At 38.9% G+C, this 18,161-nt stretch overlaps 1 protein-coding gene across 4 annotated transcripts in view; it reads right to left on the bottom strand.

Annotated features, from left to right (window-relative positions):
- Positions 1-18,161, bottom strand: part of ARNTL2 (aryl hydrocarbon receptor nuclear translocator like 2) — a 109,710-nt gene that overhangs the window by 67,067 nt on the left and 24,482 nt on the right. The window lies entirely within an intron of this gene.

Below are 18,161 nucleotides of genomic sequence, written 5' to 3'. Positions count from 1 at the left end.
ACTACTTAAACATTCTTTTTTTTTTTTTAAGATTTTATTTATTTACTTGACAGAGATAGAGACAGCCAGCGAGAGAGGGAACACAAGCAGGGGGAGTGGGAGAGGAAGAAGCAGGCTCACAGCAGAGGAGCCTGATGTGGGGCTTGATCCCATAACGCCGGGACCACGCCCTGAGCCGAAGGCAGACGCTTAACTGCTGTGCCACCCAGGCGCCCCTAAACATTCTTTTTTAAAAGATTTTTCAAATTTATTTATTGAGAGAGAGAGCGCTCACATGCAAGCAGGGGGGAGGGGCAGAGGGAGAGAGCGAGAGAGAGAATCCCAAGCAGACTCCCCACTTGGTGTGGAATGTGACGAGGGGCTCGATCTTATGACCCTGAGATCATGACCTGAGCTGAAATCAAGAGTTGGTTGCTTAAGTGACTGAGCCACCCGGTTGCCCTGCTACTTAAACATTCCCCTATTGTCATAATCTATGTTTCAACCATCACAAATATGTATTGTGGTACACAAAGCTTTTAATCTACTGGTTATTTCATTTAGATAGCATCCCAGAATAGCATCAAGGGATGTGAATATTTTTAACCCTAAATTGCTAAATAAGATAATAAAATCCTTTTTGTATAAAGTGTGGTTTATTAAATGTTTTATAAAATATAAAAATCAGAATAACTGAACTAAAAATAACCTATAGCCCAAAAGTGGGCCTCCCTGAATAACTATATTTCTCATATCGAAATGGATATAACAAGTTTAAAATCATCTGTAACTTACAAAATACATTGAAAATATATAAGAAGTATTAACAAAGAGAATGCGATAAATCTACAACAGTGGGAGATTTTTAACACATCTCTAGCAGTAACTGACAGATCAAACGTTCAAAAACAAGGATAGAGAAAATTTGATCCATATAATGGACAAGCTTGGTGTAATAGACATATATTGACCACTATTCCTAGCAGCTTCAAAATCCAGTGTTTGTTTGGGGGTGCCCATGGAGCATTTATAAAAATTGACAATATACTGGACAAAAAGCAAGTAAGTCTTAACAGTTTCAAAAGAATGATATGCTACATCAAATATTTACTGACTCAGTGTAACTGTGCTAGACACCAGTAACAAAAAGATAATTAGAAAATCCCGATATCTTTAAAAATTAAAAAATACACAAATAACTCATTCAAAACAGAATTCAAATATAAAATTACATTTAGAAATAAATAATAATAAAATATTACACATTAAAATGGTGGAGATAGTGAAAGCATTATGTAGAGGAAAATTTTAACCTGTATTTTAAGAAATTATAAAAAGATCAGTAAAAAAAACCCCAAAGAATTCAAAGAAATGAAATCATTAATAACAGACGTATTGAAATACAATGCAAACAAGTGCAGATCAAAAAGCTAAACATGGATTCTTCTAAAACCTGGAAACTCTAGTAACTCTATGGCTAGATTTTTTAAGAAAACAAGAGGACATAAATAAATATTAAAGAACATAGGATCATAATTTTAGTTGTTCTAGAGATTTCAAAGACAGTAAAAATTTCATGAACATTCTAAATATTTGAAATTTTAGATGAATGAAAAAATTCCTAGAGAATTTTAACAAAAACTGAAGCAAAAATAAAGACCTGAATATCACTATATCTTTTTTACACAACTATTCCAATATACAGAAAAAGAAGGAATACATTGGCCCCCAACCCTTTTTATGACACTTTCATAATTTTGAAATTAAAACCTGACAATGGCAGTACAATAAAAGCAAACTATAGGCCTATCTCATTTACGAATGAAGATACAAAAATCTTAACAAAATATTAGCAAAATTCAGAAATGTATAAAAAGAATCACCCATCATGACCAAGATAGTTTTATTCCAGGAGTGCAAGACTGGTTTGATATCAGTAAATCAATGAATATAATTTATAATTGATGGAAAAATGTGATCATCTCAATAGATACAAAAATATTAATGAAGAAATGTTGAAAGCATTCTCTTTAAAATCAGCAACAAGGACACCATTTATTACTACCCCTTTACAACACTAGAGTAGAAGACTTGTCAGTGGAGTAAGAAAGAAAAAGAAATATGAGATATAACAATTGGGAAGGAAAGGGAACCTGGGTGGCTCAGTCATTAAGTGTCTGCCTTCAACTCAGGTCATGATCCCTGGGTACTTGGATCGAGGCCTGCATCAGGCTCCCTGCTCAGTGGGAAGCCTGCTTCTCCCTCTCCCACTACCCCTACTGGTGTCCCCTTTCTCGCTGGGTCTCTCTCTGTCCAATAAATAAATTTAAAAATATTTATAAAAAAAAAAAGAATTGGGAAGGAAGAAAATTGCTATTACTGAGAAATAATATAGAAAACCCCAAATAATCAACAGATAAATTATTAAAATTAGAAAGTGTAGCAAGTTGGCTGTATATAAAATCAATATATAAAATTCGATTGCTTTTCTATTCACCAGTAACAAACACTAAGAAAATTATATTTAAGAAGACACAATTTACAATAATCTAAAAAAATATAGAGTATCTAAATAAATCTAATAAAAGTGTATAAGATCTTTATGAAGAAAATTATGAAAATTTAAGCCTTTTTTAAAAAGGTCAAAGCAAATGGAAAGATATGCCATTGCTTATGGAATAGAGGCCTCAATATCATAAAGATGTCAATTTTCTAAAATAGATGTGTACTTCCATTCCTCTCAAAATATATTTTTTTCTGGTAGAACTTCACAAACAATATAAAATGTATATGGAAGTGCAATGGGTCATAAATAGCAAAGGAAAGATGGGACCACTTGCTCTATCAGATATCAAGACATTATAAAGCCACAGTAATTAAGACAGTGTGGTATTGGTGTGGGGAGAGACAAACCAAAGGAAAAGTAGAGAGGGCCCAGACATGCATAAATGGATATCTGCTAAATGTCTGACATGGAGTTTCAGATCAATGTGGGGAAAATAGCTTTTTATTAATTGGCCCTGGGCCAACTGGTTTTCTCTATGGAAAAGAATGAAACCGGACCCCCTACCATAAGCCAAATATAAAAACCAATTCCAGCTGGAATGAAGACCTAAATGTAAAAGGTAGAACTGTAACAGAGAAGAGTGTAGAGGAGAGAGACTATCGTCATTTTATTGATGGAGAAAGAACTTTCCACAACATAAAAAGTAAGAGTAATAAAGGAAAGATGGATCAACTCAATCATTTTAAAATTAAGTTAATGTTGACTAAAAGATACCATAAAGAAAATGAAATCACAAGTCACAAACTGGGAAATGATATTTGTTACACACACAAACAAAGGGTTAATACCTAGACTGTATAAGGAATGCCTTTGCATCAATAAGAAAAAGACCAACAACCCAACAGAAAACTGGATAAAAGACTAAAGGGCACTTCATAAAAGAATTCCAATTGTCAATACACAAATGAAAAGATACTCAATCTCATTAGCAATTAGGAAGATCCAAAGTAAACTGTAGTGATATACCCATCCCATGGCTGCAATGGAAAAGTTTGAGGACACCAAGCGTAAGTGAAGATGTGAAGGAATGGCAAGTTTTATGCTTTGCTGGTGGGAACATAAATTGTTACAATCACTTTGGAAGCCATTTCTGTATTACCTAATAAAGTTGAATATTCCATATAACATATGATTCAGCATTCCAGGCCTAGGTACATAGAAAAATGCCACGCATATTAGGAGACATGTACAAGAAATGCATTATCAGCACTGCTTGTAACTGAACAACAAAAATAAAAACCTGAGAAAACTGGAAACTAAATCTCCTTCAACAGATGGATTGTTTATTTACTAAATGAAATACTAATGGCAGTAACAATGAATGATGTACTGATACCAACATGGATGAATCTCAAACTGGTAATTCTGGGGGGAAAAAGTCATAGCTAAAAACATACAGCACTTTTTTTATTTTTAATTTAAAAAAAAAAAAAGGCGGCAGAGGGAGAGAGAGAATCCTAGGCAGGCTCCATGCCCAGTGCAGCCTGATATGGGGCTCCATCTCACCACCCCAAGATCATGACCACAGCAGAAATCAACAGTCCAAGGCTTAACCACCTGAGCCACCCAGGCACCCCACAGCACATTTTTAAAAAAAAATTTATATAAAGTTCAAAAATAAGTAAAACTAATCAATATTTTTTAGCAATATCTACAGAGGTTGCCACGCTATACAGAAAAGTAAAGGAACAGTTAACACAAAAGCCAGAATTCTCTTTGGGAGAAGAAAAGGTGCAGCTGGATGCAATCAGTGAAGGACACACATGGGCTTCTAAGGAATTCGTGTTCTACCTCTTAACCCTGGTGTGAGTTCACAGATTTTTTTTTTAATTCTTTAAACTATACATATAGATTTTACAATCTTCTGTAAGTTACAGTACAATTTCACAATAAAGAAGTGGGGAGAATAATTTTATCAATGATTTTTGGCCACTTGGGAATTAAGTTTCTGAGTTATGGTATTTGAAGACTTCTAGGCTTGGACTCTCTTAATGGGAATGATTCAGGATCACCAGATACCACATGAAGTTCACTACAATCTCAGCTTCCAGACTTCATTCCAATGGACTTTGACTGGCAGAGCACCATCTGTAGCCACAGAAAAATGTGGGGAATTTCTTACAATAAATGACAAATCAATAGGAAAAATTCACCAACACTGAACCAGTGTTCACCTTGGTGTATTTAGTACTAGACCCCCCTCAACCCACCTCCAATCCTCCAACATACTCAAGCACCCTGCTTCCCTCACATAAGTTCAAAACAATAATAAAGATATTTTTTGCCTCTCATTCTGGGAAGCATGATCTCTGCATTTCAAACCTACCTCCTAACCTTTAAAATAAGAATTGGACCATCGTTAGGCTGCAAAATAATGTTCTTTTCACAAAATCAAAACCTAAAGGTCTAAGGGTCTTTATTTGTATGTTCCCTAATGAGTGGGGGAGTATTGCCCCATAATTAGCTATGTTCCATCAAGTTCAAGTTTGCTATGTCAGAAGTGTATTCAAAGCAGAGGGCTTTCTGTAAACAAAAGGAAGATATGGGTTAGTGGGACTACTTAGTTCTGGATGAAAAGATCTGTTCTTTGGAAACAATTCAGCCATCATGTAGATTTTAATTTGTTAGAAGATGACTCATAATTTAAAGAGTGAAGATTTCATTTTTAACCTCCCAATTTACTTTCAGCCTCCACATATATTTAGAAGATGACACCATGTGTTAGGAATTGAAAGTTAATTTTGCTTTTATATAACTCATTTTGAAGGTATATGCTTCAATATTTTAATATTGCCTTTCTTCATCAGGATATCACTTCTCAGTGGTGAAGATAATACATGTTATTTTTTTCCAGGAAAATAACACTTCATTAATACATTTCTATATTATTTTCCTACTATTATTTACATATAGTTGACACACAATGTTACATTAGTTTCAGGTGTACAACATAGTAATTCAACATCTCTATATNCACTTCATTAATACATTTCTATATTATTTTCCTACTTTAAAAAAAGTTAATTTACATATAGTTGACACACAATGTTACATTAGTTTCAGGTGTACAACATAGTAATTCAACATCTCTATATGTTATGCTATGCTCACCCTAAGTATAGCTAACATGTGTCATCATACGATGCTATTATAATACCATTGACTATATTCCCTATGCTGTGCCTTTTATTCCTGTAACTTATTCATTCCGTAACTGGAAGTCTGTATTTCCCACTCCTCTCTACCCATTTTGCCCATTCCCCCAACTGCCTTCTCTCTGGCAACCATCATCTTGTTCTCTGTATTTATAGGTCTGGTTTTGCTTTCTGTTTATTCATTTATTTTGTTTTTTTTTAGATCCACACGAGTGAAACTGTACGGTATTTATCTTTCTCAGTTTGACTTATTTCACTTATAATACCCTCTAGGTCTGTCTATGTTGTCACNATGTTGTCGCAAATGGCAAGATCTCATCATTTTTTTATGGCTGTGTATGTGGTGAATGTGTATATATTCACCACATCTTCCTTATCCACTCACTTGTCAAAGCACACTTGGACTGCTTCCATATCTTGGCTATTGTAAGGTCTATGTTGTCGCAAATGGCAAGATCTCATCATTTTTTTATGGCTGTGTATGTGGTGAATGTGTATATATTCACCACATCTTCCTTATCCACTCACTTGTCAAAGCACACTTGGACTGCTTCCATATCTTGGCTATTGTAAATAATGCTGCAATAAACATAGGGGTGCACATATCTCTTCAAACCGGTGTTTTCATTTTCTTTGTGTAAGTACCCAGTATGGGAATTATTGTATCATAGGATATTTCTGTTTTTAATTTTTTCAGGAACCTCCAGACTGTTTTCCACAGTGGCTGTACCAATTTATGTTCCTACCAACAATGCACGAGGGTTCCTTTTCCTCCACACCATCACCAACACTTGTTATTTCTTGTCTTTTGATTTTAGCCAATCCTGACAGGTGTGAGGTGATATCTCATTATGGTTTTGATTTGCATTTTTTTCCCTGATTAGTGATATTGAACATCTTTTCATGTGTCTGCTGGCCTTCTGGAGGTCTTTGGAAAAATATCTCTTCAAGTCCCGTAGGAGCACTGACAATACTGATGCCATCTTGGGCCTCCATCTTGTTCATGTTTGCTCAATGACTTCTCTTGGGGCTACATGTCCCCGGTCCTTTGGAGATTAATATACATACCTTAGGGATGTCTTCCAAGACTGGGAAGGCTTGTTTTGGCCTCCCACGAATCTGTTAGAAATAACAGTCTTCCTTCTTTCCTGAAGCACAGGTGGTGCCACAAGTTCTAATTAAAGGGTAGCTGTCAACTGGGTGCATTCGACCCCTTTGAGGTGGATGTGAACCCTTGGGACTCACTACAGTGCCCTTCTGCATGTCCCGTCGCTCTATAAAATCTGTGGACTAAGGTCTGGACTTGGCGAGAGGAGCTATGTAGTTGCCATAGGTCATCTTCCTCAGCCCGATCCCCCGCGTCAGTCAGTGACCCTAAATAAAACTCCATGTAAACTCTACGGAGTGGCCTCCTTCATTTTCCGGTCTCAAAGTGTCTTCTCAGTTTGAGGGATACTTCACTGTCCCCTCCCCACCTCCTAACAGGTTGTCTGCCCATTTTTTAATTGGATTGTTTAGTGTTTTGATGCTGAGTTGGGTAATACATGTTATTTAACTCAATAATTCAGAATTTAGATTGAACAAAGACAGTATGCTTGTCTTTTACAAAGGAGGTTTTGTGATTTAAAATGACATTAGCATTACATCTCACTCCATTCTCCGTGCATCTCCCTGGTGATGGCCATCATTGTAACAATATGGTTACCAAGGTCTGCCACTTAGTGTCAGTTCCTCAAAGATGAAAATAAATTGGGGGAAATGAGCAGCTGCTTGGGAATCATAAGCAGGGGAGAACAAGCAGCCATTTGGTTTAGCTCATAGTTACAAAGGGTTCAAATTTAGAATTTGACATTGTGCTTGAAAGGAAATATACATATACACATACAAAGAGGCACACGCACATTCATACACAGGCAATGTCAGGCTGGAAAAAATATATTTTTCATACAACTTAGAAACTTTGTCCCACTACCTACTTTCATTGTGGTAGTGTGCTATATGTTAAAATGTATATAAAATTTAAGTTAACATATGAATAACTTTGTATTAAAAACAATTTGTACAATGTAACCATTTGGTTCTTAATTTCTGAGAATCCATGCCCCGCATCAGATTTCCCAAATGGTAATGTCTTATTTAACCTCAAGACCAGGAATATTCAAATGTTGCTAATTGGCACCCCCCCCACCCCGCAACCAAATGTCCTTCTGCTGGTCCAGGATCCAATCCAGGATCACGTGAAACATTTAGGGTCGCTTATGTGTCTTTAGTTTCCTTTAAATTGTAACAGTTCCTCAGTCTTCTTTTGTCCTTGAGGTTTTTGAAGAGTACTGGCCAGTTCTATAGAATGTCACCCAGTTTAAGCTTGTCTAATATTCCCTCATAACTAAATTCAGGTTATGAACTTTTGTCAAGAAAGCCACAAAAGTGATGCTGTGTCCTACTCAGTGCTAAATGCCCACACTTTTCAATTTTTATTGCTTTATTGCTTTTAATGCTTTTTATTGCTTCATCGAGATCCTGCTCTTCAGATTCCAAAAGGTGTTCAGCTCATAGACTCAACAGAAAAGGCAGAAGAAAGATTTATGAGATCTGCTATAAGCTCCAATATGGATAGTTTTGAGAACCATATCCTCTCTTATTCCCAAATCCTAGCACAGTGCCTGGCACATAATAATAGGGTTTGTTGAAAGGATGAATTGCATTTCATTTCATTACCACCAGACATTCAAGAGAGAGACTGAAAGAGATGTGAAATCCAAACTAACAGATTCACCCTCCTGGGCTGCTGGAAATGATCAGATTCCCACAATAAGGGATACACGGTTCCCCACTATACCAATTTACAAAAGAACAGGCCTACTTCCTTCCATTACTTCATTTTTACCATTTTTCCCCCACAAAGGGAAAAATACACTTAATTGTCTATTGGAAAAAAGGTTCTGTGTGATATGGGACTTGGCAGTCTGAAGTAGCTTTCTAGAACAACAAGCAGTAATTGTTGTATAGGTTTGTGGTAACGCATTACAAGAGAAAATCAAAAACCGTTCATCGCTGACAAATTACTGTAAGATAATCGCTGCCATATTACTGTCAGATGCTTAGTCACATAATGGATAAAGTACTAATTGGTACTATTCAAGAACAAGACCATCCATCCATAGGTAGTACTATACACAAATTATGAAAAGGCTTTTGCTCAGGAGAGATTAAAAATACTCTATTATTTCATAGTATTTATTAAGAGCCTAACGTAGCCTGGTGCCAAGAAGCTTAAAATCCTGGGGCGCCTGGGTGGCTCAGTCATTAAGCGTCTGCCTTCAGCTCAGGGCGTGATCCTGGCATTCTGGGATTAAGCCCCACATCAGGCTCCTCCACTATGAGCCTGCTTCTTCCTCTCCCACTCCCCCTGCTTGTGTTCCCTCTCTCACTGGCTGTCTCTCTCCCTGTCAAATAAATAAACGAAATCTTAAAAAAAAAAAGAAGCAGCTTAAAATCCTGAATATGTTTGTGCCCACGTAGATGAACTTAGATCTAGAGACAGGTAAGCGTTTATGCTACAAGAACACAGACGGAAGGGCACCTAATTCTGTTTGGGGGGAGGAAGTAAAAACAACATTTTTTCAAGCTAAGAGAACATGAACAGGTGGCAAAAGAAACGCATTCAGTAAGATCCTATGCCATCGTTAACAGTTGTTGAATCGATGAATACATATCAAAGTTTTAGAAAATGCATCTCCAGATACAGGTCTGATGGGTAAAATTGAACTTTTTCAAAGTAAATTTTATCTTTTCACCTATGAAACAAAACACACGCTAANCCATCACAATCCAGCCAATGAGAAGCCACTATACTACCAGCCTCAGTTTAGTCCAATGGACTTCTGTTTACTTATTTTTTTTTCTAATCTATTTATTTGTCAGAGAGAGAGCTTGAGCAAGCACAAGCAGGGCAAGGGCAAGCAGAGGGAGAAGGAGGCTGCCCGCTGAGCAGGGAGCCCGACTCTGGGGCGATCCATGACCTAAGCCAAAGGCAGACGCTTAACCGACTAAGCCACCCAGGACTCCCTGGACTTCTGTTTGTAATAGCCTTCCCAACTTCCCTGCTTCCTCTATCAAAGCTCATTCCTCTCCATTGTTCTTGAGTGTAGCCTACGGTTTTCTGGCAGTGTGCTTGTCCCAGAGTGTAATTCTCTTTTATTCCAGAATAAAACCATCTTTTGCTAGAAAAATAACTGGCAGCTTTATTTTTAAGGTTAACACTCCATTATTTAATCTAATGTCAGAGGGTTTTGCATTTTTAACCTGACCTAAGGAGCTGAGAGGTGGAAAGCACTTAACTTAGTCAGTGGCCACTTTGCCTTGCTGCCTGTGTATTGGTCCCCTTTGCGCATATANGGCCAGTAAGAGACCATCACAATCCAGCCAATGAGAAGCCACTATACTACCAGCCTCAGTTTAGTCCAATGGACTTCTGTTTACTTATTTTTTTTTCTAATCTATTTATTTGTCAGAGAGAGAGCTTGAGCAAGCACAAGCAGGGCAAGGGCAAGCAGAGGGAGAAGGAGGCTCCCCGCTGAGCAGGGAGCCCGACTCTGGGGCGATCCATGACCTAAGCCAAAGGCAGACGCTTAACCGACTGAGCCANTGCCACCCAGGCGCCCCTGCATATATATATATTTTTTAATCCTTGTAGCTGTCCTGTAGAAACTTCTTACATCTATCATCATTTGCAAGGACGGAGAGTCACAGCTTCAGCTGTTTGACAGATTTCCCAAAGTGAGGCTTTGGTACCCATCACATAGAGACTCTCAGAAGCAAGCTGCCCTCCCACCACCTTCCTTTCTCTCTGCAGCCCCCTGCCCCCACCCCACTTCCTTACACACCGCTGCAAGGAGAGCGCTCCTCGACTGGCTAGGCACAATCTATTTGGGCAATCGGGGGAAGAAGTAAGAGGATATAATTTTTTTCCTTAGCACCTATTTGGATGCTGCTGTATGGATTATAAATGTGTGTGTGTGTATATGTGTGTGTGTTCCCATTCATATGTTAAAGTCTAATCCCCGATGTGATGGTATCTGGAGGTGGGGCCTTTGGGAGATATTTAGGGCATGAGGGTGGATCCCTCATGAATGGAGTTAGTGCCCTTATCCAGAGGCCAGAAAGCTAGCTCATTCTCCTGCTGCAGTAGGCAGGAAGTAACCAGAAAAGCATCCTCTCTGGCACCTGACTCTCCTGGCCCCCTCAGACTTCCAGCTGCCAGAATTGTGAGAAAGAAACTTCTGTTGTTGATAAGAATAATAGAAAATAAAAATGATGTGTCTGAGTTTTATGAACATGGACAATGCTTACGTAATGTTTCCTTTAAAAAGCAGGATGAAAGACAGATTATGTAAAAAAAAGAAAATGTATATTCAGGGGAGACAAAAACCTGGAAGGAAACACAGTGAAATGTTTTCAGGTGCTTTGTCTGAATAGCCAATCAAGGGACTTTTTTCCTTTCTACTTTTCTGTGTTGTTCCAAAATTGTGTGAGTATTGTGTCTTACTTTTATAAGACAGACATATAATGAGAAAGAAAAAGGAATATATATCTGGACTGTTGGGGAATAGCAAGTACATTAGTATGGCTGGACACAGTGAAACAGTAGGAAATCAAGCTGGAAAAGCAGATTGCTCTAGTTCACGGCAGGCCCTGGATGTCCCACCGAGGACTCAGAGCTTTACTTCCAGGTAGCAGGGAGCTAACGACATTGTGGAACACTGCGTCTCAGCACCTTCCATTCCATGGGCAATCCTCACAAGGGAGAGGATACATCTGCACTGTCCTCCCTACTAGGACTTAGTCTTCCTATCAAAAGCTACAACTTTCATCCGAATGCATTCCACCTTTGCCCAACCTGAATGGCTGGGTTCCTATTTATTTCTGTATTGAAGCTTGCACTCAGAGCTGTACTCTGAACCCTTTCCAGCTAGGCCAGGAAAATAAGGCTTTGATGCCAAGCACGGAAAGAGAAAGCCAAAAACCCTTTCACGTGGGGATGAGGATCCCACCTGTGGATCAACCACCCCCATCCCAGATATGATGCTGAAACATCACAGAAGGTTCAATCTCTCCCTTTTTTTAAAAAGATTTTATTTATTTGAAAGAGAGCGAGAGCACAGAGGGGGAGTGAGAGAGAGAAGCAAACTCCCTGCTGAGCAGAGAGCCCAACATGGGGCTCGATTCCAGGACCCTGGGATCATGACTTGAGCCAAAGGCAGACGCTTAACTGCCTGAACCACCAGACGCCCCTCAATCTCTCCTATGTAAGGAGGAAATTTTATTCTCTTGGCCATGACATCAAAAGTAGCAAGAATATCTAAAAGTTAAGTCCTAAGGATGGTTCTTAAGATGAAATCATTTTAGGGGAGAACAGCTAAGATATGCTAAGAAAGAAATCCAGGTAGAGGACCCCAGGACAAAGTACGACCGTCACAGACTTCATAAACAAAACACATTTAGCCTTATTTTCTCTGTTAATTTTTACTTTAAGACTCTGTTCCTTTGAGCTCCAAATGGTAAAGTGGAAACCATACACTCCTAGATTCCATGGATGTGGAGACGTTGCTGGCACATAGTTTTGTCTATGATTATACAACAGCTGGAGAATCAAAGCAGAGAAAATAGACAGTTTTACTTGCCCATAGTCAGTCACTTGCCAGGGAAGTATGCAGAAGGTCAAAGGACAAATAAGTGATGTCTGCATCATAGCAAAATGGTCCGTCACAGAGTACAGGCTGGGTAGGAAGGCAAGAGACACCCAGAAGGAGCTCAAAGAACAGGCAGGTGGTTGGAATGTTTGTATAAGTGAGAGAGTCATCAAAATATGAGTATAATCAGCAGGGAGAAGTTCAGACTTGGGGATTCATAGGTAGAGCATTTCTAGCTGATTCAAGAGTCTACATAAGATGTGCCCAAGGGGGTGCTGCAGGGACATGAAGACAAAGCATGTAGAAAAGAGAAGAAAGACCAGAGTTACCTAGGATGACATCAGGGAATAGACAGGAGAGGAAAATGTCTAAGAATATACAGAGGTAACGTCCCAGAGATAGAGAGATGATTAAAATGAGGGTAGAAGAGGGTGAAACGAACGGAAAAGCTAAATGAAAATAATTGACAGTGGGAAATAATTTCTGAAAATGGCAAGGAGGCTCAAATAATGCCAACCTCATCTCCTAGTTCTGAAATACACAGGAGAGTGATTAGCTTCTATGACTCCCTGGTCATCAATTCCTTCACATTTGGGCTGACCACATTACAAATAGCCGGAAAATTACTGAAGTGAAAAAAGAGATACTTCTTCCCCCTATCAAATTGGTCAATCCTGATAAATTCTTATACTGGCAAAGGAGACTTGGAGAAGACAAGGTAAGAATAGAGAGACTCTCACAGTTTCAAATAATTCTAGTTGGAATAACCATTGATATAACCTTTTTAAAAGGCAATTTGGAACGTTCTATCAAGGGACATAAGGATATTTGTATCCTTTGACCCAGCAATTCTATTTGAGTTTATCCTAAAATTATTAAAGATATAAAGACTTTAGTACATAGAAATTAAAATATTTCAGCAGCATAAACCTGAAAACAACCTAAAGGTATCAACAAACAAGGGAACTAAAAAATTAAGTGTAATCATGGGATGGACTACTATACAGCCCTTCTTAAAAAAAAAAAAAAAGAAGAAGATTTTAGAGAGAGAGAAAGAGCGTTGAGCGCAGGGAGGGGCAGAGGGAGAGAATCCCAAGTAGATTCCCTGCTGAACATGGAGCCCAATGAGGGGTTCCATCTCACAACCCCAAGGTCACAACCTGAGCTGAAACTAAGAGTTAGACACTTAACCAGCTGAGCTACCCAGGCGCCCCGTGGACTACTCTACAGTCTTTAAATACAATGTTTCCAAATTATTTATGAAATGGTAAATGCTATGTAAAAAATTTTATGTTTTTTTCTTTATTGTTTTAAAATATAGTATATCAATAGGAAATTTGGGGTAAAGCCAACAGATCAGGAAATGATGCCAGCAAAATGGTAGACTATTACTTAAGTTCCCAAGAGGGGGCATGCCATACCATGACAGGGGACACATGGGGGAAGCACCAGGGTCAGTCAGGCGGAAGAGGGGGAGAGGGTATCTGTGTGCAAGAGACTTTATTGTATTTGCGTGTGTGTGTGTGTGTGTGTGTGTGTGTGTGTGTGTGTGTATGTGTGAACGAACAGGGGGGCAGGCTAAACAGGCTTAGGATTGGCTAGTTGGAATAATTTCAGCAGGCTGTGGACAAAGGGACTGTCCCTAGTTTTCTGTTTACCTGGCCCAGGAACAATTAGGACAGCTGGATAGCAGCGTAGAGTGTGAGATGTCAAAAAGAAGAGGTCGTTAGGGTACAGACTCTGGGTTGGTTGGTTTGAATTTGAATTTGAATTTGGTTTGAAACTCATAGGCAAGTTGTTTGCTATCTCTAGAACTGGGTTAAATCCTGGAAGAAGCAGCCTCCATATCACAAAACATCAGAATGCAGAAAATAAAAAATATGGGTTAATACATTAATTTTTTTTAAATTTAAAATTGAAAATAAAATTTTTCAGATGTTCTATAATTAACACATATTACTTTTTTAATTCAGAAAAAATAAATATACCTTAAAAATTCTGTGTCATTCACAAGCCTTGGGCATTTCTTCGAAAGGATAAATTTATACCGATATTAAAGAGTCATGGATGCAGCCCTCCTTACGTTGTTGTTGGGGTTTTTTTTAGATATATTTATTTTAGAGAGAGAGAGAGTGAGAGAGTACGCGAGTGGGGGGAGAGGGAGCGAAGCAGACTGGGGCTCAATCTCAGGACCTTGAAATCACAACCTGAGCTGAAATCAGGAGACCCATGCCCAACCAACTGAGCCACCCCGGTGCTCCACCATATATTGTTTTTTAAACCCAAAGAACAGGGGCACCTGGATGGCTCAGCTGGTTAAGCGTCTGACTTGATTTCGACTCAGGTCGTGATCTCAGGGTCATGAAATTGAGCCCTATGTCGGACTCCACACTGGGCATGGAGCCTGCTTAAGATTCGCTCTCTCCCTCTCTCTCTGCCCTTCCCCCTACCACCTCTCTCTCTCCCTAAAAAAATAAAAATAAAAAACAAACATGAACTGCTTATACTGTGAACTTTACATCGTTGAAGATAGGAAAACATCCTGAGCCACTTTCACAGAACGTTTACTGTTTTCCTAAAGAGAAGGGACAGGGAGTTTCTAATCAAATGCACAGGATTCCAGACTGACCCTTGTCCTAAACTGTAGGTGAAAGAGAGATCTGTTGGCAAGGAATTAAAGAGAGTTAGAAGAAACTGTCCACAGGAGTCACCTGCCTATTGCGGATCCCTTTGCGGATGAGGGGGAGGGGTAAGTGTACTGATTTCAGAAAGTGGCAGCCACATGGCTTTGATCACAGCTACATGACACACTGGATAATTGATCGAAAGCATTTGTGAGGTTGCCATGTTTAATGCTTTCTAAGAACTGTGATATCACAGTCCACGACGGGCTGTTGTTTGTGGCAGGCAACAGCCCTCACCTGTCGAAGGCACCTACTTTTCCACGGGGAGTGACAACCTGTACTGATTTCTGAGGACACTTCTAAGGGAAGAACTTCCTGACTGTATGGCCTTCATACAATATCCACCAAGGGTACATCGGGCTCTGTGCTCCCCTCCAAGTCTGCCTAAGACTCTTTCCCTCTCCCTTGCCCCTCCCACCTCTAAAATAAATAAATATTTAAAAAGAAAAGAAAAGAAAAAGAATGAGATAAATGTTGAAGGCTTTTAGAATCTGTGAAGCTCTGTTGGGTGGATATCAGGTAGTACACAACTTACTTATGTGAGTTGAGTGTAATAGGCTTATGGCAAAGTACGAGATCCAAGCAGACACTGATGTGTTTCTATCTCCACCCTCACGCATGGTCAGATTGAGTGATGGTAAAGATAACTAAGGTCCAGGCAAATTAGCGGTCAGATTGCCTGTGGAGCTAGATTAAATCAGAAATACAGTATCAGAGGGGCACCTGCATGGCTCAGTCAGTTAAACGACCAGGTCTTGATCGCAGGGTTATGAGTTCAAGCCCCATGTTGGGTTCCACGCTGGGTGGGGAGCCTACTTAAAAAAAAAAAAAAGAAGAGGAAGAATAAAGAAATATAGTGCCAGATAATTCAGATTTCCACATGAAAATTCTTATCTAATCAGTAAAAAATACATTTCTCCCACCCCTTCTGAAGAAGGTAATATGAGACAATCAATAATCATATACATAATTCAAAACTGTGATGACTGCTTGAAATAAAAGCTGTGTACTATGAGAGACTATTCAATATACAAACCACTAGCAGTGTGATTATTGCACAACAGATTTAATTATTTCTTTCTATTGCTCAAAATCCAATTGTGGCTCCCCACTGAATTTAAGATGCCATGTAATAGGAAGTCTTGCATAGCACAGCACAGTCTGCCTCCTGGCCTCATACCGTACTGCCCTCTCATTCATTAGCCAGGCAACAGCCATAGAGCACTAGGTGACACTCCCCAATCATATCGCGATCCCTCATGGCTCTGCCTCCCTGGGCCCATTTGTCCCTTGCCTGGAATGCTGCTCCCAATCAGAGTAACATAACCACACCTCTCAAGACATAGGTCAGATGTTAATTCCTACAAGAAGCCTTCTCTGCCCACTGTCCCTAAAACTTGCCACCCAACAAGGGCCCCTTCTATGCAATATGGTGGCACTTTGTAGTTGATGCCATCATTGAGCTTATCCCACTTCACTGTAATTATCTTTTTATTAGTCAGCTTGCCTCACTAGACACGACTCCTTGAGGGCAGGGACTACGTTTGTGCTCTCAGTTTAACATAATCCCTGACACATCACCCACGCTCAATAATTGACGAAATGATGGATTGTTCAGTAACTCGTATTAGGTCAATTTCTAACTATTCAGAAAATATTAGATCTGTATTTCCCCCTATTTATCAAAAATACACTTGTAATGAATAAATGAGTTAACTGTAGGAAAATAAAATCATAAAAGGTATAAAAAATCTGTAAATATTTATCTTAAAGTGAGGACTTCTGAAGGATATACCAAAAGTAAAAGACATGAAAGAAAGGACATTAAAAAGTTAAAATTTCTGTATATCAAATACCACCATAAAATTAACACATATAAACTAAACTGGAGAAAAGCTTCCTCATGCCCTTTGCAGTCCATCCTTCCCTCTACCCCTAACCTCAGGCAGAGTGACTTGACATTTTCTAGATTTTATATAAATAGAATGATAGGATATATCCCCTTTTGAGCTGGCTTCTTTTCCCCATAATAACTTTGAGATTCATCCATGTTGTTGCATATATTGGTAGTTTCCTCCTTTTTATTGTTTACTCCTTTGGGTGGGCATCCTATTTCATTTATCAATTTAATATTCACTTGTTGGTGGCTAGTTGGCTTGTTTCTAACTTATGGCTATCGTAAACAAAGCTGTTACAAATATTCATGTAGGAGTCTTTGTGTAGACAAACGTTCTCATTTGTCTTGAGTGAGATGTGGCATAACTAGCTTGTAAGACAAGTCTAGGTTTAACTTTTTGAAAAACTGCCAAACTGTGTCCCGAAGTGTTTTTTGTTTCATTTCCACCAGCAGTGTATGAGGATTCCAGTTGCTTCACATTCTCGGCAACAATAGACATTGTCAACCTTCTGAATCTGATTCATTCTGGTGAATGTATTGTGCTAACTCACTGTAAGTCGTATGATTTTACGACATTTTGATTGTTTGAAAAGTTTACTCTTTGGAAGACCAAAATATTGCTTTAATTTCTAACCATTGATCCTGTACCTAAAAAGTCTAGTAAGTTTTCGATTCAGTCACAAGTATTTGCATACTTGCTATTGTACAAGGCACTGTGTTAGAAGCCAGAGAGGATGCAAAGATGCACATAGCATGACGTTTGCTCTCAAATAACTCAGTCTTCTATGTAGAGAAATAACCCAACTACAAGCTAGAATGGAAAGTGTCTTTGGAGAAGTCTGGGTCACAACACTCTATAATGGCTTCATGAAGGAGATGTCATCTGAGGTAGTCCGTATAGTACAGAACCCCTCAAACTTTGGTTGACAACCATAATATTCTGCACTTTTGCCTTAAATTCTTCTTCCCCCTAAACCAAACCGTGTGACTCCCTCAAACATCACCCATATAGGAGGTCTTGTCACTAGCATGGTTGCTGCCTCTGGACAGACTTTAACCAAAAACTTCCTCTGATGTGTGGTGTGATCAGAACATAACACCCGGGAGTCACTAGCCCACAGAGAGGAGAGCAGAATTCTTACTGATAATGTTTTGACTATACTTTCATTATTTATAAGACAGTATTAG

This window comes from Ailuropoda melanoleuca, chromosome 16, assembly GCF_002007445.2.
Source record: "Ailuropoda melanoleuca isolate Jingjing chromosome 16, ASM200744v2, whole genome shotgun sequence".
In the NCBI taxonomy this organism is placed as follows: domain Eukaryota; kingdom Metazoa; phylum Chordata; class Mammalia; order Carnivora; family Ursidae; genus Ailuropoda; species Ailuropoda melanoleuca.
Note: the sequence above shows the minus strand (reverse complement) of the source record. Positions and strands in the feature narration are given on the sequence as shown.